The 27,773-nt window shown below is 42.7% G+C and overlaps 1 long non-coding RNA gene and 1 pseudogene across 1 annotated transcript; both read right to left on the bottom strand.

Moving 5' to 3' along the window:
* Positions 1-2,132: 2,132 nt before the first annotated feature.
* LOC137846926 (mitogen-activated protein kinase kinase kinase 1-like) overlaps positions 2,133-27,773 on the bottom strand; it is a 270,989-nt pseudogene continuing 245,348 nt past the window's right edge.
* On the bottom strand, positions 20,249-27,369 carry LOC137847165 (uncharacterized). Its single transcript, XR_011090820.1, has 2 exons — positions 26,656-27,369; positions 20,249-22,948 (listed from the first exon to the last, which is right to left on the bottom strand). It is a non-coding gene; the product is annotated as an uncharacterized lncRNA (long non-coding RNA).

Genomic DNA, 27,773 nt, shown 5'->3' with positions numbered 1-27,773 from the left:
TGCGGGAGGACTATAAGGATGTTGCGAGGCTGTGCAGGGACAAAATTAGAAAGGACAAAGCTCATCTGGAGCTCAATCTGGTTACTGCCGTTAAAGACAACAAGAAATCTTTTTACAAATACATCAATGCAAAATGGAGGACTAAGGAGAATCTCCATCCTTTACTGGATGCAGGGGGAAACTTAGTTACAAAAGATAAAAAAATGCTGAGGTGCTAATGCCTTCTTTGCCTCAGTCTTTAGTGGCACTACCGGTTGTTCTCTGGATACCCAGTACCCTGAGCTGGTGGAAGGGGATGGGGAGCAGAATGTGGCCCTCACCATCCACGAAGAAATGGTTGGTGACCTGCTATGGCACTTGGATGTGCACAAGTCGATGTGGCCGGATGGGATCCACCCGAGGATACTGAGAGAACTGGCGGAGGAGCTGGCCAAGCCGCTTTCCATCATTTATCAGCAGTCCTGGCTACTGGGGGAGGTCCAAGTTGACTGGTGGCTACCAAACGTGACGCCCATCTACAAGAAGGGCCAGAGGGCAGACCCGGGGAACTATAGGCCTGTCAGTTTGACCTCAGTGCCAGGGAAGCTCATGGAGCAGATTATCTTGAGAGTCATCACGCGGCGCTTGCAGGGCAAGCGAGCGATCAGGCCCAGTCAGCATGGGTTTATGAAAGGCAGGTCCTGCTTGACGAACCTGATCTCCTTCTATGACAAAGTGACGCGCTGGGTGAACGAGGGAAAGGTTGTGGATGTGGTCTACCTTGACTTCAGCAAGGCTTTTGACACCATTTCCCACAGCATTCCCCTCAAGAAACTGGCTGCTCATGGCATGGACTGGCATACGCTTCGTTGGGTTAAAAACTGGCTGGATAGCCGGGCCCAAAGAGTCGTGGTGAATGGAGTCAAATCCAGCTGGAGACCAGTCACTAGTGGCGTTCCCCAGGGCTCGGTGCTGGGGCCGGTCCTCTTTAATATCTTCATCAATGATCTGGATGAGGGGATCGAGTGCACCCTCAGTAAGTTTGCAGACAACACCAAGTTAGGTGCGTGTGTCGATCTGCTCGAGGGTAGGAAGGCTCTGCAGGAGGATCTGGATAGGCTGGACCGATGGGCTGAGGTCAACTGCATGAAGTCAACAAGGCCAAGTGGCCGGGTCCTGCACCTGGGGCGCAACAACCCCAAGCAGAGCTACAGGCTGGGAGATGAGTGGTTGGAAAGCTGCCTGGCAGAGAAGGACCTGGGAGTATTGGTTGATAGTCGGCTGAATATGAGCCAGCAGTGTGCTCAGGTGGCCAAGAAGGCCAAACAGCATCCTGGCTTGTATAAGAAACAGAGTGGCCAGCAGGTCTAGGGAAGTGATCGTCCCCCTGTACTCAGCTCTGGTGAGGCCGCACCTCGAGTACTGTGTTCAGTTTTGGGCCCCTCGCTACAAGAAGGACATCGAGGTGCTTGAGCGGGTCCAGAGAAGGGCGACGAAGCTGGTGAGGGGCCTGGAGAACAAGTCCTACGAGGAGCGGCTGAGGGAGCTGGGCTTGTTCAGCCTGGAGAAGAGGAGGCTCAGGGGTGACCTTATTGCTCTCTACAGATACCTTAAAGGAGGCTGTAGAGAGGTGGGGGTTGGTCTCTTCTCCCACGTGCCTGGTGACAGGACGAGGGGGAATGGGCTTAAGTTGCGCCAGGGGAGTTTTAGGCTGGATGTTAGGAAGAACTTCTTTACCAAAAGGGTTGTTAGACATTGGAACAGGCTGCCCAGGGAAGTGGTGGAGTCACCATCCCTGGAAGTCTTTTAAAGACGTTTAGATGTAGAGCTTAGGGATATGGTTTAGTGGGGACTGTTAGTGTTAGGTCAGAGGTTGGACTCAATGATCTTGAGGTCTCTTCCAACCTAGTAATTCTGTGATTCTGTAACTAATCTTTAAAGCTATATGGTAACTTTATATTTTATTTGAAAAAATCCAGAAAACCAACTTTTCTAAACTATTGGCTCAGCACTCCATGTGCTGGCAACAGCAGTTCCCAAGCACTCCATGAATGTTCTGGTTAATTTCTGTAAAGTAAAGGTTCTTAAGTATTATCAGATAAACCCAATAGCGATACTACTCTTGAAATGGCATACAAGAGAAGCAATAGGTGTCAAGCCAAAATAGATGTTGCCTTCCAAATATTACTTTTTAAAAGATACTCTAAATAATTCTTAATTTTAACATTTCTATGGATTATCTGATTCTCATGTAGGTAAGAAAGGCCACATAAGAGTTGTTCTGTGTAATTAATAATAACTGATTCTTTGAAGGCTCCATATTTACTTGATAAATGAGCAACTGAACCCCCTAGAAGATAACAAAGGAATTTATCAACACAATTTGTATTAGTAGAATGCGACACTGCCTCCTAAATTTGGAGCTTGGTATCGGTATTCCTAATTTATACCTAGATTTCTCCTCTTAAAAATATGTTAAAAAATTCTCTAGGTAAAAAGTAATATAGTTGATTACTTAATTACTTTCTGCCTGGAACTGTACACATTATAATGGCATAGGTCTTTATGCTTCCTAATAATTTCATCCTTCCTTAAAAAAAAAGTATGAATACTTTAGTATACTAAATACTGGCATATAGATCCTCAAGGATTTGAATTTCCACCGTGCTTCTCGAAGTACTGTAATATAACCTGCACTTGAATGATGCAAAGACATTTCATTATCTAAGCAATATTATTTCATAAAACATAAACTTTAAAAATTAAGAAAAAATGAGATAAGTTAAAAAAATACACACACAAAGAAAATACAAAAAACACCCTTAGTTTCAAGAAAATATTTTCTGCACTATTGATTGTAATAACACATATTTGGGCTTTGCTTGTTAGCACTCTGGTATTGCTAAGTGATTTCTGCCGAAGAACATAAGTTAAGGTGCAATGCCTTCTTTCATAAGGAAATAAGGATATATAAAAGATCCTTTGATGGAAATTTGGAGAGTGTGATTTGGGGAGTGACATTTTACAGGGGCAGATAATGATAGAATAAGGGGAAACAGTTTTAAACTAAAAGAGGGTAGATTTGGATTAGATGTTAGGAGGAAATTCTTCACTGAGGAAGGTAACAGATTACACAGAGAAGCTGTGGATGCCCCATCCCTGGAGGTGTTCAAGGACAGGTTAGATGGGACCCTGGGCAACCTGATCTAGTGGGTGGCGGGGGGAGGGGGTTGGAACTAGATGATCTCTCTAGGTGACATGGACAGTGAGGTTGAGTGCACCCTCAGCAAGTTTGCCGATGACACCAAGCTGTGTGGTGCGGTTGACGTGCTGGAGGGAAGAAATGCCATCCAGAGGGTCCTGGACAGGCTTGAGAGTTGGGTCCATGCAAACCTCATTAGAAGTTCAACAAGACCAAGTTCAAGGTCCTGCAGCTGGGTTGAGGCAATCCCAAGCACAAATACAGGCTTGGAGGAGAATGGATTGAGAGCAGCCCTGATGAGAAGGACCTGGGGGTCTTGGTTGATGAGAAGATCAACATGAGCAGGCATTGTGCGCTTGAAGCCCAGAAAGTCAACCATATCCTGGGCTGCATCAAAAGAAGCATGGCGAGACGGTTGAGGGAGGTGATTCTCCTCTCTCTACTCTGCTCTCATGAGACCCCACCTGGAGTACTGTGTTTGGATCTGGGGCCCCTAGCACAAGAAGAACATGGAACGAGTTCAGAGGAGGGCCACAGAGGTGATTAGAGGGCTGGAATATCTCTCCTACAAAGACAGGCTGAGAGAGTTGGGGTTGTTCAGCCTGGAGGAGAAGGCTCCAGGGAGATCTCATTGCAGCCTTCCAGTACCTAAAGGGGGCCTACAGGAAAGCTGGAAAGGGAGTCTGTCAGGAAGTGTGGTATTGGACAAGGAATAATGGCTTTAAGCTAAAAGAGGGTAGACTTAGATTAGATATTAGGAAGAAATTCTTTACTCTGAGGGTGGTAAGGCACTGGAACAAGTTGCCCAGAGAAGTTTTGGATCTCCCATCCCTGGAAATGTTTAAGGCCAGGCTGGATGGGGCTTTGAGCAACCTGGTCTAGAGGAAAGTGTCCTTGATCATGGCAGGGGGGTTGGAATTAGATGATCTTTAAGGTCCCTTTCAACCCAAGCCATTCTGTGATTCTATGAAAACACCAAATCTAGTCTTGTTAACCAGACTGCAATGACATATAGTCCCATTCAGAAAATAAAGCTCCTTCTAAAAAAATAAAAGATATAAACTTACTTGGCCCTGCCATATACAATAATGAAAAATAATTACTACTAAAGTACCACTTAACAGATAGTTAAACAGATAGTATTTTAACATGGTTTTCCTGAAGCATCCTGTTGTACTGGGTGTGGCTGGAATGGAGTTAACTTTCCCTGCAACGACCCATATAGTGTTGTGCTCTGCACTTGTAGCTGGAACAGCCCTGATATCACACCAATGTTTTTGCTATTGCTGAGCAGTGCTGGCACAACATCAAGACTCTCTCCAAACCCCCCAAAGCCAGTGGGGAGGGGACATCACCAGGGCAGCTGACCTAAACCAACCAAAGGGATATTCCATACCATATGATGTCACATTCAGCAATAAAAGGTGGGAAAGGGGAAGGAGGGCGGGGCTCTCATTGTGAAGATATCTGTCCTTCCAAACATCCCCTATGCGTATTGAGGCCCTGCTTCCCAGGACATGGCCTAACAACACTCGTTGATGGGAAATATAGAATGATTTTTTTTCTTTCCCCTTTTCTTCAGCATGCCCTTTGCTTTTTTTTTTTTTTTTTCCCTCTTTAATTAAATTATTCTTATCTTAACCTGTGAGTTGTTTTTTTCTTTCCATCATACTTTCTTCTTCCCCTCTTCTTTTGAGGGGGGGGAGTGAGACAGCAGTTGTGGTAGAGTTTAGCTGCCCAGCACGGTAAAAACACCCCACCTGTTTACTACCTATTATTAGAAACTTACTTTAAGTTCTCAAGTGCTTTTGCATGTCCCCTCACACAATTTTAAAGAAAATGCTTGGGACAAAAACAAGTGACCGGCATCGCAAACTTTCTAGGAAAGTTATTTTTAATAATCATTTAAAATTACACAGCTACACAGAAAATGCAACAGTTGGAAATATAGAAAGCTGAAGAGTCTGTATCTCAAAGTTTAATTCCTCTTTTAGATGCAGAAATTTAGGAAAATGTAATTGATTTTTTGTTCAGGGCTTTAAACTACATTAACTGTATGACAAATTATGCATGGATAATTCCAAATCAAATGAAAGATGCCAGTAAGAATATTGCTATGACCACTTAAACTGTTTTGTAAGTAAATCTTTATGCTTTAATTAGCACAAATCTTTAAATCAGCAATAAAAACATAACTTTCCGAACTGAAGCAATGCATGGAATATTTTGCAGTATGAAACTACATAGTTCCAAGACAACCGATACTTTAATTTTATTTGGCATGTAGTTGTTTACCAGCCATCCATTCAATAAAGAGGTTATAGTTGCTCTTCTCACATGTAGCACCCAACATGCGAATAATATTAGGATGGTTCAGATGACTCATCATCCATATCTCCTCCCTCAGTGCTTTGGCTACCTCTTCTTGCTCAGATGATGTGTTCCTGACATACGTCACCTGTTTTGAAATATGATATTCAGATTTACTTTATATAATTACCAGTTGTGTAACCACGCCCCCTCCCACAACCCATTCAGTACAGTAATGACAATGGATGGTTTTCCATCTCTGTTCACCATCCAAAAACTGCAATTGTTCTTCTAACCTCAAGTCCCTTCAGCTGAGAATGCATCTCCATATGAGACAGTCATAGAAAAAGTAAGAGCAATCTTCTGGGGAAATACCAACAGAATCTCTGGAGTGGGGAGCAGAGGAAGTAGGGAACAGTTTGTGAGAGCAAAAGGTTTTTATATTTAATATTCAAAAAAAATATTGAAGAGCAAGCAGAATACATTCAAGAATGTGAAATATTTACCTGTTTTACAGCCATTAATGTCCCTGTTCCTACATCCTGTGCTTGGTAACAGGAAGAGAAAGCTCCAAGACTAATTTGCTGACCTTTAAGCCATTCTGAATCTTCTCTGTAATGGTGTTTTGCTTTGTTATGTCCAGGCAGGGTTTCTGGTGTCTGCAAATCAATTACATGTTTACTAGCATGCATCTAAAATGTAGACATTCTGGAAGGCTATGATATATCCAAGTTTATATTCCTCTCCTCTCCCTTACAGTTATTTACATTGCATGTTATATGTTTCAGTTGAGACTAGAACACCATATAATCCACATCTTCTATAATCCACACATTCCTACCATATGTAAGAAAAGAGCACATCCTCTGTGTTATTAACTGAAGATGAAAGACAAGATGTAAAGACACAAATAGAAGCTAGACTTTTTTTCTATTCCTAATCTCATGTCTATTTATTTTTTTTTGTTTGTTATCATCTGCACTAAACACAACCAAAATCATGTTTTCTACTTAATTTACTCCTGGCATTTTGTGCTTCACGTGTTGTTACCTCATGCAAATGATCACAAAAACCAACATGAGATTTCTTTCTTCTTCCCAGCAACGCTACCAATTCTGCTGCCTTTCCTAGGCATGTAGCCTCATAAGCTTCCAGCACCTGTCTTACTCCCTCAAGTCAATATACTCAAATATTTTGTGAACTTTTATAAAATACTCCTTTCTCTCTCTATTCTTATTTCTTGTGATTTTGTATACTTGCAAACAAACATATATTCAGCTTCTCATGCTGCCCTGCCAGAGAGGAGGGTGGGGGTGCACAAGAAGCTGGGAGGCGACACAACCAGGACAGCTGACCCAGACTGGCCAAAGGGATATTCCATATCCCATTGGACATCATGCTGAACAATAAAAAACTGGTGTATGTGTGTGTGTGCACTGCTCTGCTCAGGGAGGGGCTGGGCATCAGTCAGCAGGTGGTGAGCAATTGCATTGTACATCACTTGTTATATATATATATATATAATTATTATCATTATTATTATTTTCCCTTCCTTTTCTGTCCTATTAAACTGTCTTTATCTCAAGCCACAAGTTTTACTTTTTTAAAAAAAAAAAAAAAAACAAAAAAAAACAAAAACAAGCTGTGGGGGGTGGGGAGTGAGTAAATGGCTGTGTGGTGCTTAGCTGCCTGATGGGTTAAACCACAACAGAGACATGTTACATTCCCATATGTATACTTACATCCTGCTGAATAATTATGATTTCTTCACCATTTTCAACCTGTAGTTGGGGAATTATTGGCAGTGCATCTTGAGACACTGACATTGCCAGAGCAATAGCTAAAGCTTCCTCCTCTTCAGCTTCCATCTCTTCCTTGCATTTTTGATTATGATTTACATCATCTTTATAAGTGTCATAATTTTCTTCCTGCTCAGGAGAAAGAACTGCAACTTCAGACTTGAATGTAACTGTGCCATCACTTGTTGGCATGGAGGCCTCGAGTAGGTCTTCAATACTGGAGTTGAGCTCTGTATTAATATCCAACCAACATTTCTCATCTACTGGTGTGAACACCATCCCTTGGTATAACTACACTGCTATTACTACTACTGCCATCAAACTTTGAGATATCATCCAGGTGAAGTGTCATAAGTGTCATACTGTTTTTTGAGGTTTCTCCCTGCTTGTTCATATTGCTTGGAGCGGGTTGTGATGGCTTTGGCCTGTGTATGTGACTGGATGGCAGTGGCCTGGCTTGGATAAAAACTGGAGAAAGTTCCTCTGGTTCTTTATTTTCAGAACACCTTCTCTGAAACTGGAAAGAAAGTTTCCGCTGTGTTTGAGAAGAAGGTGAGGGGATTTTGGTGGGAATGAATCCCTAAGATCTGAGTTTAGAGACTTCTGTTACAGTGACAGCTGGGACAGATGGATTTGAAGGAGAGAGAAGCATTGGGAATAGTGACTGGGAATGACTGGATGAGGGAGAAGAGTTCAAACACTGACTGTGGAGTTTTCCTTTTGTTTGAACAGTTGTCTTTGTTTGCTCAGTTGATGAAATGGGAAGTCCCACAGCAAGACCAGCCAATGTCTTTAAAACGTCCTCTGGAGTGGCACTCAGTTTTTAATCACTTAAACCTTTCCAACTTTTCCCTGATAACTGGACAGTATTGTTAGGAGTATTACTTTCTGCAGCTTCTGGAGAGTTATCTGGTACAGGTAGCTGCAAAAAGACTTTATGTTGGCACTCCCTAGACTGCATTTCTCCCATGCCTAGCTGGATGGCTTCTGCAATTTCCATTTCATCTGCAATTGCCATCAGACGTCAACGCACCCTTGCATAATGAGTTGAGCTTGTCACACTCAGCATTTCTAACAGCTTTACAAAAACATGAGGTACTCTTGCGACAATTCTTGCTGCACTCAAAAATACTCTCCATGATAGTTTACCAATCCTTGAGTGGGAATTGTCAATTGACTGCAAGGCAAAATTTAAGAGGGAGAGAAGTTTCTTATACCTGAAATTTTTAAAAAAAAAAAAGTATAAAAAAAAAAGTAGCGTTTTATACAATGCTCTAGTTAACTAGTGCTAAGAAAGCCATTTCAGGACAATGCATTTAGCTGTCAGTTCTGCAGTAGCAGAGCAAAGACTTACTGCTGCACTCGTGCTTCAGAATTGTTTGACAGGTCAGAAGTTTAAAAATGGTAACCATTTACTCTAAAGTATGTGCACTTTTGCATGTAAATATGCACTACTTGTTTACAGATATTAAAACCACTATTTTTTGAAGAGATCACCAACAACGTTCAACTACAAATAGTCAAATAGTGTAAGCAAGTACCTGTTTACTACAGTATCAGCCTGTAAATCATCTCCACAGACAATTTGGGGATAAAATTCACCAGAAAATTCCAACAGAAGTCTGTCTATAAGACAAAGTCGCCCCAGTAGTGCTTGCCAGTTGCTAGAATCAGTTTGGGTTCCAAGAATACAGTTTAAGACATAATCAACACCACCAATACCAATGGACCCTAAAAAAAAAAAAAAAAAAGTTGATAAAAATAAGGATTTGATATGTTCACAGTCTAAATTCCATAAAGATCAGAACTGTGTCACACAGAAATACATGTGTGCCCAAACCAACCCCACCCGAACCTCCAAAGAACAACACCATTCTCTTTGCCATGCTGATTTTGGATAAATCCAGTACTTAATTTAAAACACTTCAGTATATTTGCTTGTAATTATAATTCATTTATGTATGAAGAGCTATTATTACCAGATTTTAAGTATTGTTCTCCCAACTGCCAGCTCTCTCGCTTGGCCTTTACACATCTTCAGTAGCGCTGAGACTGACAGAGCAGACAGGGTAGCTTGGGACAAGACAAAGCCTGCTCAAGCCAGACCTGCCAAAGGCATTCACTCAGAATAGCCATCTCCTAACATTATACTATGAAATAAAAAGTAACAGCATTATGTTAACACTTAATGAAACAGATCTACAGCAGCTTTTGTTGAAGTAAGAAACACATGCAAATATATTAAATATATAAAATTTGATTATTGGTACTTGCGAAAAAGTTTTAAAGGAGATTCATGAGAATTAGACCAAAACAGTCCAACTAACTGAGAGGGAGGGGATGGTTGATGACTGCACCCAACATATCTTCTTTCATTTTAAGGCACAAAGTCCTTGTGAAAGCAAAGCATCATTTAAGATCTGTAAATGCTGGAAAAATATAATCAGATGTGTTCAAATCCTACATCTTTCAAGACTGAAGTTGGCTTTAGCAACTAGATTTTAACAAAACCATACAATGATAAATTTATACTTATTATCCATACACTTTATTTCACCACCACCTATAAATAGTCTTCTGGTTTCACACAAAATAGCAACAAATGAAGCTGCAAGACATTTCAGTAACAATCCAAAATGAATTTGAGACACCATACCTGTTGCCATCTGCACATTTAACTAATATTGTCTCTACAACTGGCTTGAGAAGTTGCCGTAGTTTAGTTCTCTCTGCGAAAGTATGACAAAGTGTATACACCAGCATGGCTCTTAAGGTTTTCTAAGAGAAAGGAGAAAAAACAACATATATGACATTAAATTAGCTACACAAATAGTTTTTTGTTGTTGTTGTTGTTTGCTCTTTTTTTTTTAAGTTGTGAATAGATTCATATAAATTACATTAAAATATGACTGAAATGTTAAAAGGATAAATAGCTTAATATGCATTCACTCTTAGGATTAGTCATGTACTCTTTGTGACTAGCAAGTGACCTGGTCATACAATTACTGTTAATGCTAAACACTGTAGCAAGCATTTCCTTATATTTGGCCAGTGGAGTCATGCCAATTCAACCTTCCTGAGAATTTTGTTCATCCCACTTTCAGATGATAGTTAATAGTTGTCAGCAGTGATGCTCAACAACAATAATTAGCATTCTTGACTTCATACATGTCCTTTTCCTTCCCCTTCAAAAATGAAGCAGCTTTGAAATTACTAGAATATCATGAGTAAACAGCTACTTGCTAAAGCAGCAACATACACTTTGTAGACAGGGTCAGAACAGACCATGGACAGCACACTGCAGCAGGATTTAACCACAACATCTTCTGAGGTAGTGTTCTGAGATGACCCACTAGCTGCTCCCAGAGCTCCAACACTTTTGTTGTTTCCATTGCTACTTCCAGAATTTCCAGTGCTTTCTCCATTAGCCAGTAATAGAGCACCACTAACATCATGGGAAAGACGTCTAAGTGCCATCTCTCGTATATTCCAGTTTTGAGAAAACAAGCAGCCAACTAACTCCATTCCAAATACCTGCCAAGGAAAAAGCAACCTTACATGAGTCAAATTGAATAATATCACAACTTAAGAAGAGCAATCAAAAAAGAGCAAAGAAATGTTTCTCGTGAAAAATCATTTTAAGTAGTCTGACAGCAAAAATATGTCAGAGGGTATACAGTCTTAAAAAATTCTATGATAGAAATCAACCATCATAAATGATGAATCATCAGTTCTCCAAAAACTCTTCTAGGACATGTGGGGGAATGACAGTATGGGTAGTTTCATTTACCGTGGTTTAATTACTTAGTATGGAGTTTGTTTTTAGATGCTGATGTAAACAACCCTGAACTTGAGGTCCAGCTATACTAGACAAAAATTACAGCAAAAATATAGGCAACATACATTCTCCCATTCTTTTAAGTGTATAATCCCTGCTCAGTTGAACCCACCTCTAGGCTAGAGAGTATTTAGGCTATTTGCAACCCAACTTAAGTAACAGTAAGTGCCAATTTTGTATTTATGTGACACTTGCACAGTTAAGACCAAAATTAGGAATACTATATTTTATTACATGGACCTTCAATAAGAGGCCATATGTTGCAGGAAGAACGGCCGAAAGCACGACAGACACTAGTATGGTCAGATCATGCTCCATTTTATTACCCGAATAGCCTAGGTTTTATAGCGAACTTACCGGGGGCGGATAGTGTCTCACACAAGATTATTGGTCAAAAGCACTCAGACAAACAACTGCAAGAAAACAACCCCACCTGCAAGAAAACAACCCCCTTGTGATTAGCAGTCACGTAGACCTTGTCCTTGAAGCCAGCTGCTGGTAACAATATTTTTCTAAATTCCTCAATTGGGCGATGTGGGAACAATGTCATGGGAACTTCTCATAGTTGCCCTGGTAGCTTGGTTTGCTCAGCTGCAGCAAGCCATGGGATTTTTGCTGTTTCAAAAATCCCTCAACAGCCATTGGTTGAAAGGAATGATTTCATATTGAATCTTTCTCATGTGCTCTTTCAGGAAAGTAATGGATTTGTGAATTGACTCATTATGATCAAAAAGGTTCAAACAGCACATTCCCTCAAAGTCCTCACACCCATGCCCTTGAGCCAAAAGCAAAAAGTCAATAGCAGCTTGATCCTGTAAGAGCGCATGTCGCAGACTATTTTGATCTGGTAACATCTCCTCAAGTATCTCTGTCGCGGCATGGGCTTGTTTCTTGGCCCAGCATACCAATTTTTCTAAGTTGTTAAGTGCGGCCGCAGATGCCACTCCTGGCACGAAAATTGCCAATGCTGCTCTAGCTGCAACACCAAGCAACTCAACATTATCGTTGCAATCCATTGCGAGCAATACCCATTTATGTCTGGTGATCTCACGCAACTGCGACAAGCTAGGATCAAATATAGTAAGTTTACCTAAGTAACATGGACGTCCGATAGCATTTGCAGGGATACCTTACCAGGCCCTATCCCTGCAAATCAGAAAAACATCAGGAGGTAAGGCCATAGCTGTACGATTGTTCCAAACGCTATAGTTGTTACCCCTTGTCTCCGTGCCATAAGCCCCTAAACCTTGCCTAGCAGTGTTTTTTATTGTTTGAGAATTGTGAGGAATGTTTTAACAATTCCAATTCGTGTCCATAAATTCATGTCCATAAAGAACAATTCTGTTTGAATCCTGTCTGCCTCTGGGCCCTGCACTGGCAATTTAATTCTTGAACCACAGATGCAGTGTGTCCCAGTCTCCCCCTCATTCTAGTCAATTTCAATTCAAACAGTTACAGTTTTTTTCTGTCTTCTTCCAGATTGATTTAACACTGCTATAGATGTGACTGTGAATAGCTGGGAAAGAATGTTTTAATTGCTCGTGAGTCGTCAAGCTGTTTGGGAGTTTCAGAACAACTGATAATAACTGGTGACTGCTGGTGACTGTTATGAGATACTATGTGGATCTTTGGTATCTGGCCAGGGGGGCCAAGAGATTAAGAGGAAGAAAAAAGAAGCTGAAGGACGGTTGGGAGACAAAACCTGCAGAGAGTGTTCCATAAACTTGGAATGGTGCCGAGTGAGTACAAAGGTGAGAGGAAGACTACGAGCCTTCAGCATGAAAGACCCCTAGAGACCCCCAGAGGAGACTGATGCGCATGCTCCAGTAGGAGGAACTGGACCCCGGAAGCTAATTATAATAATCTATTTTTTTTAGAAGTAGTAATGAATATGTATTAGTCTAGGCGCATAAAAATCAGCTGCTTGATGTAACTGGTGTGCGTCCTGGTGGAGCGGAGACTCCCGGTGCACCCAGCGCTGTTTGCTTACCTCTATTCCTTTATATTCTTTTAATAAATCCTATTTTTCATTTAATCCTAATTTGAATCCTGAGCCATTTATAACAATGGGCTCCTCCTTAAGGTCTGGTCGGCTGGAATACACAGTCTCCATAGTTTCTAAACAATCGTGAATCACAGGTTCCGCCGGAGCATCGCTAAGAAAAGAGGCTGGATTCACAATATTAGTTATCACAATTTCCACATCGTCCTGTTCTACCAATATTGCTTGATATTTCAAAAATCTCTGAGGAGATAACCAATGAGCCCCCTTTTGTTCTAAAACTGCTGACACAGTGTGTGAGACAAACACTGTTATCTTCTGCCCCATTGTAAATTTCCGGGCTTCTTGTATATTCATAATTACGGCTGCCACTGCTCGCAGGCAGCCTGGCCATCCTTTACTTACTTCATCCAATTGTTTGGAGAAATAAGCCACTGCCCTTTTGTAAGGTCCCAACTTTTGTGCTAGTACCCCTAAGGCCATACCCTGTCTTTCATAGGAGTATAACCAAAAGGGTTTAGACAAATCTGGTAAACCAAGAGCTGGGGCTCGCATCAACTCCATCTTAAGCTTCTTAAAGGCTGCTCGGGCTTCTCCTGTCCATATTAGTCTTATGCAGTTATCTTTAATTAAATCATACAAAGGCCTTACAATTAATCCATAATTATTGATCCATAATCTGCACCAACCTGTCATTCCTAGGAAAGTTCGTAATTCTTTAACAGTCTGTGGTTCTGGGGTACGACAGATTGCTTCCTTGCGTTCCGTCCCCAATTCACGTTGTCCTCCTGAGATCTCAAATCCTAGGTACGTCACGTGGGTTTGAACCAATTGTGCCTTCTGTTGTGAAACCCGCTATCCATTCATTCCTAGGAAATTAAGGAGGCTCACCGTCCACTGTATGCAGCTTCTCCTGTCTTCGGTAGCAATCAAGAGATCATCAACATATTGCAGCAGGAACCCTGCAGAATCATAGAATATCCTGAGTTGGAAGGGACCCTTAAGGATCATCAAGTCCAACTCTTGACACCGCACAGGTCTACCCAAAAGTTCAGACCATGTGACTAAGTGCACAGTCCAATCTCTTCTTAAATTCAGACAGGCTCGGTGCAGTGACCACTTCCCTGGGGAGCCTGTTCCAGTGTGCAACCACCCTCTCTGTGAAGAACCCCCTCCTGATGTCAAGCCTAAATTTCCCCTGCCTCAGCTTAACCCCGTTCCCGCGGGTCCTGTCACTGGTGTTAATGGAGAAAAGGTCTCCTGCCTCTCGACACCCCCTTACGAGGAAGTTGTAGACTGCGATGAGGTCTCCCCTCAGCCTCCTCTTCTCCAGGCTGAACAGGCCCAGTGCCCTCAGCCGTTCCTCGTACGTCTTCCCCTCCAGGCCCTTCACCATCTTCGTAGCCCTCCTCTGGACACTCTCCAACAGTTTCATGTCCTTTTTATACTGTGGTGCCCAGAACTGCACACAGTACTCGAGGTGAGGCCGCACCAGCGCAGAGTAGAGCGGGACAATCACCTCCCTTGACCTACTAGCGATGCCGTGCTTGATGCACCCCAGGACACGGTTGGCCCTCCTGGCTGCCAGGGCACACTGCTGGCTCATATTCAACTTGCTGTCTACCACGACCCCCAGGTCCCTCTCTTCTAGGCTGCTCTCCAGCATCTCATCGCCCAGTCTGTACGTGCAGCCAGGGTTTCCCCGTCCCAGGTGCAGGACCCGGCACTTGCTCTTATTGAACTTCATGCGGTTGGTGATCGCCCAGCTCTCCAACCTATCCAGATCCCTCTGCAAGGCCTTTCCACCCTCAACAGAGTCCACAACTCCTCCAAGTTTAGTGTCATCAGCAAACTTGCTCAAAATACCTTCTATTCCTACATCCAGATCGTTTATAAAAATATTGAAAAATTTTTTATATTATAAAAATATGGAAAAGTACTGGCCCTAAAATGGAGCCTTGAGGGACCCCACTGGTGACCGCCCGCCAGCCTGACGCAGCCCCATTTACCATAACCCTTTGGGCCCTGCCCGTTAGCCAATTGCTCAGAATTGGGGGCTTCCCAGGATTCAAGTTCCTTTGCAAGTTGATTACCAAAAATCGTGGGGCTATTTTTAAACCCCTGAGGAAGCACTGTCCCTGTCAACTGGACTTTTCGTCCTGAGTCAGGATTTTCCCATTCAAAGGCAAAGAGGTTTCGGCTTTCTGGGGCCAAGGTTAAACAAAAGAAGGCATCCTTTAAATCCAGCACAGTAAACCAGACCAACTTGTCCTTTAACTTGGTCAATAGCGTATAAGGGTTTGCTACCACAGGGTGTATGTCTTCAGTGATCCTGTTTATTGCTCTCAAGTCCTGTACTAACCTATAACTCTTCCCATCCGGTTTCTTAATTGGTAAGATGGGAGTATTATATTCCGATTCACACTCGACCAGTAACCCATATTGCAAAAACTTATCTATTGTATCTTTTATTTCTCTTCTATCTTCTATTCTAAGGGGGTACTGCTTAACCTTTACTGGCTTTTCTCCTGGTTTTAATTTTACCATTATTGGTGCAGCATTCTTTGTTTTCCCGGGGACATCAGATTCCCACACCCCTGGATAAACCTGATCTTGGATTTCCCGAAGGGTTTCATTAAAAGAATCAGTTTGGATCAATACCAAACTTAGTGCACTTATAAGTCGGTCTTCTTTTACTCTTAACTCTACCCTTCCCTTTTCAAAAACAATTTCAGCTTCTAATTGCTCTAATAAATCCCGTCCCAATAAAGATCTAGGAGATCCCGGCAAATACAAAAACCTATGTATTCCCATTTGCTTCCCCAATTCATATTCTAATGGCTTTAAAAAGAAAGCTTTTTCGTGCCTACCCGTTGCCCCCACCACTGTCACAAAATCTTTATCTTCTGGCATCAACTTCTGATTTAACACTGAATATGTAGCTCCTGTATCTACTAAAAATTCTACTTCCCGACCCAATTTCCCTAGCTTAATTTTAACCAGTGGATCTGCTAGGGTAGAGTCCCCCAGTCTCCTTCATTGTTTTGTAGCCATTAATAGCTTGTTTTCCTCTTGCCGCTTCGGGCATTCCCTTTTCCAGTGTCCTATCTCTTTACAATAGGCACACTGTTCAGCCCGCAAGGGGAGTCGCATTACCTTCCCCCCCCCTTCTCCTGCCTCGAAAAGATTCTTCCTGCTTTCGCAGGGCTGCCACAGTGGCTGCTGCAATCGTCTCACCTAACTTTTGCCTTTCATTCCCCTCACGATTTCTAAACACTCTCCAGGCTTCTTCTACTAATCTTTCCAAATCCCTTACGTCTGGTTCTTTAATTTTCTGAAGTTTTCGTCTAATATCTTCCGCCGATTGACCCAAAAATAGAGAAACTAATTGAAGTCTACCCCCCTTAGAGGAAGGGTCTATAGTGGTAAACTTCTGCATTGCTGCCCTCAGTCTTTCAAGAAATTCGGATGGGGTTTCTGAGGTCCCCTGTTTTATTGTATATAGTCTTGACCAATTCACAGATTTAGGTATTGCATTTTCTAAAGCAATCCTAATCCATTCTTGATATCGTTTTAGCATTCTATAATCATTCTCATCATTATAATCCCAATTAGGGTCTGCCCTAGGCACATGTACTTCCACTGTGCCGGGCAGGGCTCCCGAGGCTACCTGGATTTGTACCTGCGTTCTAGCAGTTTTAACTATTAGCTGTTTCTCGGTTTCTGATAATGCAGCCAGCATTATCTCTATGTCCTTCCAATCTGGGTCTAAGTTTTTCACAATCAATTCAAATCTTTTAGCCACTACCTCTGGATCATCTCGATACCCTTTCACCGCCTCCTTCCAGGCATCTAGTTCATTAGTTGTGAAGGGTACTTTAATTCTAGCAGGTCCATTAGCTCCCATAGCCTGACGCAGAGGGGCTTGGATTATTGGTCCTATTTTACTTCGTGTACGAGCATTTATCGGAGTAAACCCCTTAGAGTCTATGTCATTTCCAGCGCCTTCAACTTCTATTCCAGCACCTACATCACCATTTATAGGTGGTAAAACATAATCTTCCATCCTTTCTTCTGGCTCATTTAATTTTAAACACCTCTGCCCAATGCTACATGCCGAACAACACCTCTTTAATTTCCCCACTCCATCCCTCCTCATATCCTTTTCTATTGATAAAATCAAAGGGTCTTGTGGGGCCAAATTAATGCCACACTCCTTCTGCCATTCTGGGTGGTTTCTCAGAGTAAAAAACATATCCGCATATGAAACTTCATCCCATTTCCCTTCCCTCCTTAAGAATAACATTAATTGCAATAGCGTGTTGTAATTCAAGGTCCCATTTTTGGGCCATTTTTCCCCTTCTTGTAATTTATAAAGGGGCCACCACTGATTACAATATTTTATCAGGGTTTTCTTATTTTCACTTCCACACGGAGCCCCCCTATATCCTTCCAATGACTCAAAATACAACCCAGCGTACTTTTCTTAGGAATTTCACTGCTTACTCGCCCCCCCATTTTCCAGTTTACACTTTCAGAATACACGTGTTACTTACAAAAGCGTATCACAAAAACGTATCACTCACAAAATTACAGGCACGCAATATCTTTCAGTAGCGATGTCACAAAGCTACTATTACCAGCAATATTGCCAAAATCACAATAACAATAGTCAGAGTCAAATTCCACACGCGATAAGTCAGAAAACCGAACTGTGTAACACCGTAACGATATCTTTCTTATAACAATGCCACGAACCTACTATTACCACCAGAAAAATAGCCAAAATCGCAGTAACAATAACCAGAGTTAAATACCATACTCCATGAGTCAGAAAACCGAAATAGACAACACAATTCCAGATGGACCTTAAAGCGAGCTCCTTCCTTAAGGTCCCCAAACATATACTTATGGTGCTAACCACAAAGTATATACCAAACACTGCCTCGCAGAAGATCACCTTCTGACTTACAGACAGTTCCAGACGACCGGTCTACCAGAAAACCAAGCCAGAATAAAGAATATACTCACTTACAATGATGGGGTCCTTGTCTGCCTCCGCAGTGATCTGGTGAGTCGAGGAGTCCCTCCGGGAAATCCCGGGGGTACCCTAGGGAGTCCTGTCCCCAGCGGGTCCTGCGGTCCGGCAGAGAGGTAGTCCCATCTGGGGTGCCAGATTGATTCAAAGATCGAAGCCGAAATTCCTTTAAGTGGTATATTCTTTATTGCAGCGCTGGATGCACGGGGGATCTCTCCACCTATCGTGCATACCCAAAGCAGAAAGCAGTCTTGAATTTATACAATCAATCTATCAATATTCTACAAGCACCTATACATATGCATTACCTATCCCCGCCTTCCCTCGCTTCTCATGCTAATTAGCCTTTTGGCACCTTGCGCCTGCGTAGAGCCTTCCAAGAATTGTGGGCAGGGGTCTTTGGGACGTGGGCAGGGGTCTTTGGGAGGAAGACCCCGAGTCTTCCTCACAGTGTACTTTTCACCTTTGGTCAGGAATCTGCTGAATTGGCACGTTTCTTAATTGCGAGAGCTGGTTGTTGCTAATTCTTCTGTTTGTTGTATCTTTATAATGAATTCCAATGTCCAGTTTTGAGATTTATAGTCCTTACATTTGTTTCTCTGTCCGTCTGCCGCTTCCTTATCATGAGTTCCAGTGTCTTGTTTCGAGATATACAGTCCATGTCTGGGGATTGTCCTTGCCTCCCCAATGCCTCCCCAATACCTCCTTAATCACCAGAACTCGACAATGCTGCCCTATCATTCCACCCTTGCCATCACCTGTGTCATTTATACTACTCCTATTACCCGTGCTAGTAGTGTCAGTGGCATCCTCCTGATACCGTTTTCTGTCTTTGTCACCCCTTACTCTCCCCCTTTTCTTTTTGCCACTGACCAATCACCGGAAATGGATGAGACACATGATTGCTAATTAGGAAAGAGAGTGCAACGTCTGCTATATGTCTGCAGGCAGTGCTGGCTGCAACCTTAGAAGCTATTTGTGAAAGAGCCTGCCAGTGGTCATTTGGTAGTGTAATCTGTGGCTCTGCACTCCTGCACCGCAATAAAGGTAGTAATATAGCTAAGTCGTCATTAGTAATCCGTACAATGTGGCAACCCCTCTGAATGTTATCCAGGAACATTTGTACATATATCAAATTATGTAACAGCATAGTTATAACACCGATCTGGGGACGAATAGTCGTTTTTGCATTGCAAGATATGCCTCTCATAGAGAGAATGCTAGAGAGAAGCAGCACAGCCGCCTCCGCCTCCGCCTCCGTGGTTACGTCAGACAGGCTGCAGGGTCGTGATCTCCGCCCCTCTGCTATGTGCCAACTCGCCACACGGTGAGGGTCGGCTGCCGTTGTCCACTGACGCCTCTGGTCTCCCGTAGCAACTCGATCCCGGATGTCCCGCGTCTCACCGCGATGACGTCACTTTCCCGCGTCTCCCCGCGAGTCCTTTGTCCGGTCGGTGGTTGGAGTTTCTCAATGTCTTTCAGGTGTTCCGGCTTCTGTCAGGTCTCTCTGTAGCAAGCCATGGGATCTTTGCTGTTTCAAAAATCCCTCAACAGCCTGAGATGAATTCTGAAACAAAAAAAAAACAACAGTGAAAACATTACTGGGAAACCTTTTTTTCTGATGCAAAAAGCTGATGGGATTCAGAATAATTTTTGAATTGTTACAGATGCTTTAGAATTGTGTCAAAATTAGACACTCATACACTAGAATCCTATTATAGCTCTACCTCAAATTGTCCAGTTTGTCATTTCATTTTCATGTCTGAGCAAAGAGAGAAGATATTTGTCGTAATATTCTCTGTTCCACCAGGTGGATTCAGTAGACACTAACATCACTATGGTTACCTTTTTCAAAATCAATAGTGTTAAGAAACTCACTCTCTGCATGTGCCATCAACAAGCATCAACGAGCATTTTTTTTTTTAAAGTGAAAAAAGTTGATGGTATAAATCAAAACATAACTTTCCTCTTATTCCAAGCTCTTTCAGAAGAAAGCGCCTTCAGTTATTAAAAATAGCAGGAGCAAATACTGCATGTGAGAAACACTCTGTAGCCAATAACTTAGGCTCAGGCGAGGATCTCAGTGAAGTAGTAATTTATTCGCGATTGCAATGGCGGGCGCCCCACAAGCAGGAGAGAGCGCCTCTACTAGTTCCAAAACACAGTTTATATACCTTTTGATGGCAGGACCCTCCCCTGTTTCCCCACTGAGTGGGTAATCCAGGTTCACAATCTATCTGATGCTTCACAAACAATGCATGGCCTTCAGTTGCCGGCCTGTTAAATTTCAAATTTCTTTTGACGTTTTTACTGTTTGAAGTGGTAATGTTTCTTCACTTATCTGACTTGACTTGACACCGTGATTTTCACCTAATTGTCCTAAGGAGACTGGTTGTCTGCATTTTACTAGGTCGCCTGCTAAACTTTCTTATCACTGTAAGCATATCTCAGTACCACATTCCCTCCTTCTAAACAATGTAACTCTGCAAAAACAACATTTCTATTCCCACAGTTCCCCCCTTTTCTTTTTTTTATAAACTGTTGATTTTTGCAAAACCTTTCTCTAAGGTGCAATTTGACAGACTTCTTCTTCTTTGCTTTCTTTGCTTTCCATCTCCTCATTATCACCTTATCTGAGTAAGGTGGTGGCTCCATGGTCATTTGTTTCAATAGTGCGGTTTCAGTTAACCACTGTGCTGGTCCTCTTACACAGAGGATAATGCAGCAACCAATGGCTGTCAAAACTCCTACAACTACGATCAATGTTGCAAATATGCCTATTTTTTTTTTTTTTATTTTATTTTATTTTTTTTCTGCCAATTCACTGGCAAGGGTGGTAAGCCCTTGCAATGCTCTTGTTACCGAGCCATCTGGGACACTATTGTTGGGTATAAGATTGCAACAATGGTTGCTCAGTATTACACGCACAAACACACCTCCTTCCTCTGCGAGCATCATATCTAATGCTATCCTGTTTTCCCAAGCCATTTTGCTGATGGCATCTAGTTGTTCAGTGATTCCTCTCATCGCATCCTTGGTATAATTGATGAATCTCTGCTGATTATAATAGAAATAATTAATCCAATCCACATTTTTATTGATTGTTACCCACCAGAACAGTGACTCAAACCCTGCAGCAATTTGATTTCTGGCTTTATGTTCATCTGCAACTCCTCTAGGTACCCCAATAGAATCTATGTATACTCTATCATCAAATGATATTCCTAAGCCTCTTTTACTTCCTCTGGGTATTTGTGATGTTTCTCTTTCAAATGCCAGGGTGAAGGGTATAGCTAATTGAACAAGTGCACAAGTGCCTTCCCAATTAGATGGTAGGGTGGACTGTAAAATCTTCCCTCCACCGTACCACCAGAGATCTGCCCTGGGGATCTCTAGTCTTGAGCAGTTTCCCATCAAGTCCTTGGTAGCACAAGGCAAATTCTCATAGATGCCAGGTAGCACTCACACCCTGCCGTGAGAGGCAAGCTGTATGGTTACCTATAGCTGTAGAGAATGCAGGGGGAACCGTGATACTGTTATCATGCAAGGAACAGCAAAGAGAGACTTACAGGCCTCATTTCCCCAGGCAGTCTTTTCTTGGTACAATGCAATCATACATCGCATCCCTTGGGAGTCTTTGGTCCACCACCATGGGAAAGGCACTATCTGGGCAATCGGTCATCCCGAGGCACAAGCATAGCAGTAGCTACGGTTGAGACTCTGGACGGTATATTTGACCCATTCTATCCAGGCATTCACATCCCCATACCTTGTTTGAACTGACACATTTCAGAGGGCTTCCTGTTTTCTCTCCTGTTTTCTCCTTGAGTTTCTCCCTTTCTCTGATGGCAATAGAGGATTGTTTCCATACAGCTATTCTCAATCTGGCTGTTGGGTCTCTCCCAGTTATTTGTTCTCTCTGCTCAATTGTCGTTGGGCATTTAGATCTCCACAAGCTAACACCTCACAAACATCAAACGTGACAGAATGTGGTACATAACCCTCTGTCACAGTCACCCATATTTTGATGGGGTATCCCGTTTTTGCTATTATCTGGTCATGCCTTTTGCAAGTTGCCAATTGACCAAGGCCTTCTCTGAGGCCTAGAATCACTGAAAACAAAATTAGTAATCAATTTTTCCCTGTCATTATTTTTAAACCTTAGGTTTCCAAATAATTATCGATACAAAAAAATAAGATGTACACTACTACTATAACAACCCCCCCCTTGGGAGCACTGCATTTCGCTATAGGTCTGTTCTTTCTTTCAATCACAAGTCACAGTCGTTAGTTACCTGTGAAAATAAAAGGTTAGTTTACAATTGTAAGCTCTTATCCTGCTCAGAGTCCACTATGAGATTTTTCTATTCAATTTCAACTTCCAACAAGTCTTTTGTAGGAACAGCTTCCCAGGTACTAGCGTCGACGGATGCCTTCACTCGAGTATAGTGAGTCCAACCTTTTTCCGCAGTTCTTACGGCTGTTTCAGTGGTTAGTAATTGTCCTTCCCATTCAGGCCAGAGTTGACTCTTTCCAGGTCCGAATCAGGACCCGGTTTCCTGGGTGATGGTGGTGAATGGGGAATTCCAAAGGTGGGGTTTGAGCCGACAACCCACAGGTCCTGAGAAATGACAAAGAAGAGGACAACCCCAGAATACAGTTCTTAAGAAAACTCTCTGGTTTCGAATTGTGGTATCTCATCCCTTCTGCCCAGATAGGGCAATCTGAACAGCATCTCATATGGTGAAATTCCTATGTCCTTTCTTGGTGCTGTTTAAACCTGTAGGAGTAAGCATTTTACCCAAGGAAGTTGGGTTTCTAACACTAGTTTAGTTAATTGCTTCTTTAATGTCTGATTCATTAGCTCCACCTTCCCAGAAGAGGAGGGGTGCCAGGGGCTGTGAAAATCCCACTCAATCGCTAAGGCCTGCTTTAACCCTTGCAGTAAAGCTTTACACCCATCCAGACACGTGGTCAATTAGGACAAACAAGTAACTCAGTAAAATTTACCTGTATACTTTGGAAAGGGCAAACCCCTGGCTCCCGTCCCCCTCTAGATGGGTTACAGAAGATCTTTTTATTTACCTTTTGACATATGGTACATCCTCTACATATGTGCTTTGCTAAAGTGTATATTCCTATACAGACATACTTTCGTAGCACAACATCACACGTTGCTTGCACCTCCCAATGACTCTTTTGATGTAAAACAGTTAATATTTGCCTCATTATCACTTTATTCAGCATTTCTCTCCCATCAAGGAGTATCCATTTTCTTTCAGACTTCATAGCTCCTGATTCCTTAAAAAAATCTTTCTTTTAAAACTTTTTAGTTCTTTCTTAATTTTCAACAATTCCCTGAATCCTCTCTGCATTTATCCTGTTTTCCTTCAGACATTAGATGCCTTAAATACCTGACTTCTCTTTCTCCATATTGTAATTTATTTTTCAATACTCCCAAGCCCTGCTTTCCCAGAAAGTTGAATAGCTTGTTAGTAGCTTTCTTCACAACTCTTTTCTCCTGTCCTGACAATAGAAAATGATCCACGTATTTGTTAACATTAATACCTCCTTGGGAGGTTGTAATTGCTCCAAAATCTATTTATTTTTATTTTTATTATTATTATTTTTTTTTTTTTAGAATTTACCCAAATGGATAGGTGGCCCTGTAAACCCCTGAGGTAAAATTGGATAAATTTGTCCACCTATATTGTTGCTTCCGCCCCCATTTCAGGGTCTTTCCAGTCAGAGGTGAACACACATGTATGTTTGCTCTCAGGGCCTGAGAGCACTCCATTAATAACACTGTTATTCCAGTCTAACAATTTACTAGTTGAATGCCCAATTTAATCATCAAATCCCTTCTCAACAAGTTAGTCCCTGTCTTGGGTACATACAATAATTACCCAGTGATCATTTTAACCCCTGGTCTCAGCTTGGTATCCCCCAAAAGTGGTACTGTTATCCCAGTTCCTTCTGCCCCCGTCACTTTTTAGGGTTTCATTAGTTAATTTAATCCCTGATACTTTACAAGTCAGTAATGACCTAGCTGTTCCCCAGTGTATTGGGATTGATGGCAAGGTTCGGGAGCTGTGAGTGGGGGGCGTGGGAAACTGCAGTGGCAGCCCCCGTGAGAAAAACCCAGAAGCCTCCCCGTGGCAGGTAATTCAATTCAATTTCAAACACTTTCGTCCGGCCCCTAAGGGGCTCACTGCCGCCCAGAGCCAAGCCATGAGCAATACAGTCCGTGCCTCTGTGAGAGCACAGCCACGAAAACAAACAAACAAAGAAACAAACAAAAACCTGCTGCTCAACAGCAGTTGGGAGAGCGAGAAGCCCCCCCGCAGACACCAAAGTCAGTGCAGAAGGAGGGGGAGGAGGCGCTCCAGGCGCTGGAGCCGAAGCCCCCCTGCGGCCGCTGGAGAGGCTCCTGGTGGAGCAGGCTGTTCCCCCCCACCGTCCCCCTCCCCGATGCTTGGGAAACTGACCAAACACCACAGCAAATATACCAAAACTTCTAGACTGTTACTTAGATAATGCCTACATCCCCTTTCCCTGCTCATTCAACTTCAAACAGCTCTGTTAAATACTACATGCCACACCTTTAACCCCTTCAGCAACCCTTTTAACACTTCCTTTATCTTTCTCCAGCCTGTACTTTTCTAATACCAGCACCAAAGGCTCAGTCAGGGTCCAACTTAATTCCATACTTTTTCCCTCCAAGATAAACAACATATCAATATAGCATATTTTCATCCCATTTTCCTTCTTCCCTCCTTCTTCCACTCCACATATTCCTATTCGAAGTGGCCAGCCTGGCCACACTTAAAACATCTTATCAAAGCCTGTCCCTGCTAGGACTCAGGCCACAACACAGGCAGCCTTCTTTGCCTGCCATTCCTTCATCTCTCTTCCTCTCCTTTCCATCCTGGCCCTGACTCTCCCTGAAGATTTTCTTCCTCTTTCTCCAACCCTCTGCCTCACTACCCGCTGCACTGTCAATACCATTAGTTTCGCTCTTTTTTTTTTTTTTTCCTTCTTATCTCCCCTTCGGACACACACCTCCAGGGCCTCCCGCAGGAGGGTCCCCCAGTGACTGTTCACTACATCCCCCCACCTTCTGAAGCATTTTCTGCGTATTTTGCCAGGCTTTAATCACACAATGAACTTTCAAGAGCCCTTGGGTTACTGGGTCCTCAGGTCTCATCCCCAAGTACTTTCTCATTCTGACCCCAAGTCTCTCATATGATTTCTGCGTTGCACACTATTATTATTCCAGCCAGGATTGGCAAGTGGGTATTTCTGCCCTGCCGGTATTACCCCTGGTCCTGGAGGATGAGCTCTTTCCCATTCTTGTATAGCAGCTCTCCTCCTGATCATTCCCATTTCTTTCCCTGTAAACAACATACTTATAGACATAATTCCCTCCCCCAAGAGTATAAATCAGGTCATAGGAACTGGTCTAATTGTTCAACTAGGCTGTTGGGGTCCTCGAATAAAGACTTCCTCTCTTTCTTAAAAGTCCTAACCTCTCTGCTGGTAAGGAGGAGGGGGTAGTTCACCTAAGAGGATACACAATTAGTGTTAGTACTGTCAGTATCAGGGAAGGCAAAATTCTCAATATCTCTTCTACCTTGTTCTAATTCTTGCCGGAGCCTAGGGTACGATACTTTTTTTAGGGACAGTGTTAATTATAGTCCCTGTCTCCCTTCCTGGAGTGACTGCTGCTGCCACCAGTTCAATATTAAGATTATAGGGAGCATAACTTGGCTCCTTCTCTGAAAAAAGGAATCTTCTTGTTTGCACATAAATTTAAAGCCTGAATTTTCATCAGACCCGTATTTTGGCCAAAATACTGCTGTTTCCTTAATTGGTTCTTTTGTCCAGACTGATACACAATATTTAACCTTTTTAAATTATTTTTCTTTTACAATCCCTCTAATTTTGGGATTATGTTTCCAATTTCTTATCATTCTTCAGGAAGAACTATTAGTAGGCACTCCCCCAGGGATATCTCCCTGTCCCCTGGAACTCATATTTTCCCATTTTTCCTAACCCTCGCCAGTATGTGCTACAGAAATTTCCCTTCTGCAGTGTACCACACACCAACGTACTGAAAAATGGGGGTGTACCGCCAAGCACTTCCCTGTGCCAGCGTTACCGCACACCTATGAGTTTACCAGATTCCCTGGAACTCGTACTTCCCATCTTTCCTAACCCTCACCAGTATGTGCTACAGAATTTTCCCTTCTGCAGTGTACCACACACCAACGTACTGAAAGATGGGGGTGTACCGCCAAGCACTTCCCCGTGCCAGCGTTACCGCACACCTGAGTTTACCAGATTCCCTGGTGTACTTCCAAGCACTTCCCCGTGCAAGGATTACCGTACACCAGATTCCCCTGGTGTAGTGCCAGCACTTCCCCGTGCAAGGGCTTACCATACACCAGATACCCGACCCCCAAGGCAATACTTAATATTTCTTACCTTGGTCTGTGCACAGAGTTACCGGATCGATTCTTAAAAACCCGGAGTGCCTACCTTCTTCCTTTCCCCACTACTTCACGGATCCTGCCTCTTTAACCAGTCTCGGGCCCTCTGTCAGCTCTCCGCAGAACCGCCACCGTCGATGCACAGGACCGCTGAAATCAGCGGGGCATGCCTTCCTGCTGCTGCGGCGGTGGAGCTCCCCAGTAGGTGACTGGATCCCGGACGAGCCCCCAAATTGTGAGAAACACTCTGTAGCCAATAACTTAGGCTCAGGCGAGGATCTCAGTGAAGTAGTAATTTATTCGCGATTGCAATGGCGGGCGCCCCACAAGCAGGAGAGAGCGCCTCTACTAGTTCCAAAACACAGTTTATATACCTTTTGATGGCAGGACCCTCCCCTGTTTCCCCACTGAGTGGGTAATCCAGGTTCACAATCTATCTGATGCTTCACAAACAATGCATGGCCTTCAGTTGCCGGCCTGTTAAATTTCAAATTTCTTTTGACGTTTTTACTGTTTGAAGTGGTAATGTTTCTTCACTTATCTGACTTGACTTGACACCGTGATTTTCACCTAATTGTCCTAAGGAGACTGGTTGTCTGCATTTTACTAGGTCGCCTGCTAAACTTTCTTATCACTGTAAGCATATCTCAGTACCACATTCCCTCCTTCTAAACAATGTAACTCTGCAAAAACAACATTTCTATTCCCACACTGCATAAGCATATTTCGTTACTGGCCAGTAGGCACAATGATCATAGTTTCTTCTGAAGGACATTAAAGAAGTTTTGCATTAGTGCTGTGTAAATGTAATATTCACCAAGTATAACAAATCTAGCGAAATGGTTAAAAATCATTTTTTACATTTGAAGCTTCTTTTACAAAGTAAAATTACCTGAATCCATGGCTCAGCGAAACCTTTATAGGCAGAAGGGATCTGCTGGACCCCATAGTGAGTAAGGTTAAAATTTCTATCTTGGGTTCTCCTCTGTGATCCAACTGTAGATTGCTGTTGAGTTTGTTGCTGAACCACATGGAGAACAGAAGAAACCACAGGGGTTGGCAATTCATGACTACAGATTAACAACAAATAACATGGATTAACAAACAAAACAC

This window comes from Anas acuta, chromosome W, assembly GCF_963932015.1.
Source record: "Anas acuta chromosome W, bAnaAcu1.1, whole genome shotgun sequence".
Classification (NCBI taxonomy): Eukaryota; Metazoa; Chordata; class Aves; order Anseriformes; family Anatidae; genus Anas; species Anas acuta.
The sequence above is the reverse complement of the archived record's forward strand: the minus strand, read 5'-3'. Positions and strand labels throughout refer to the sequence as shown.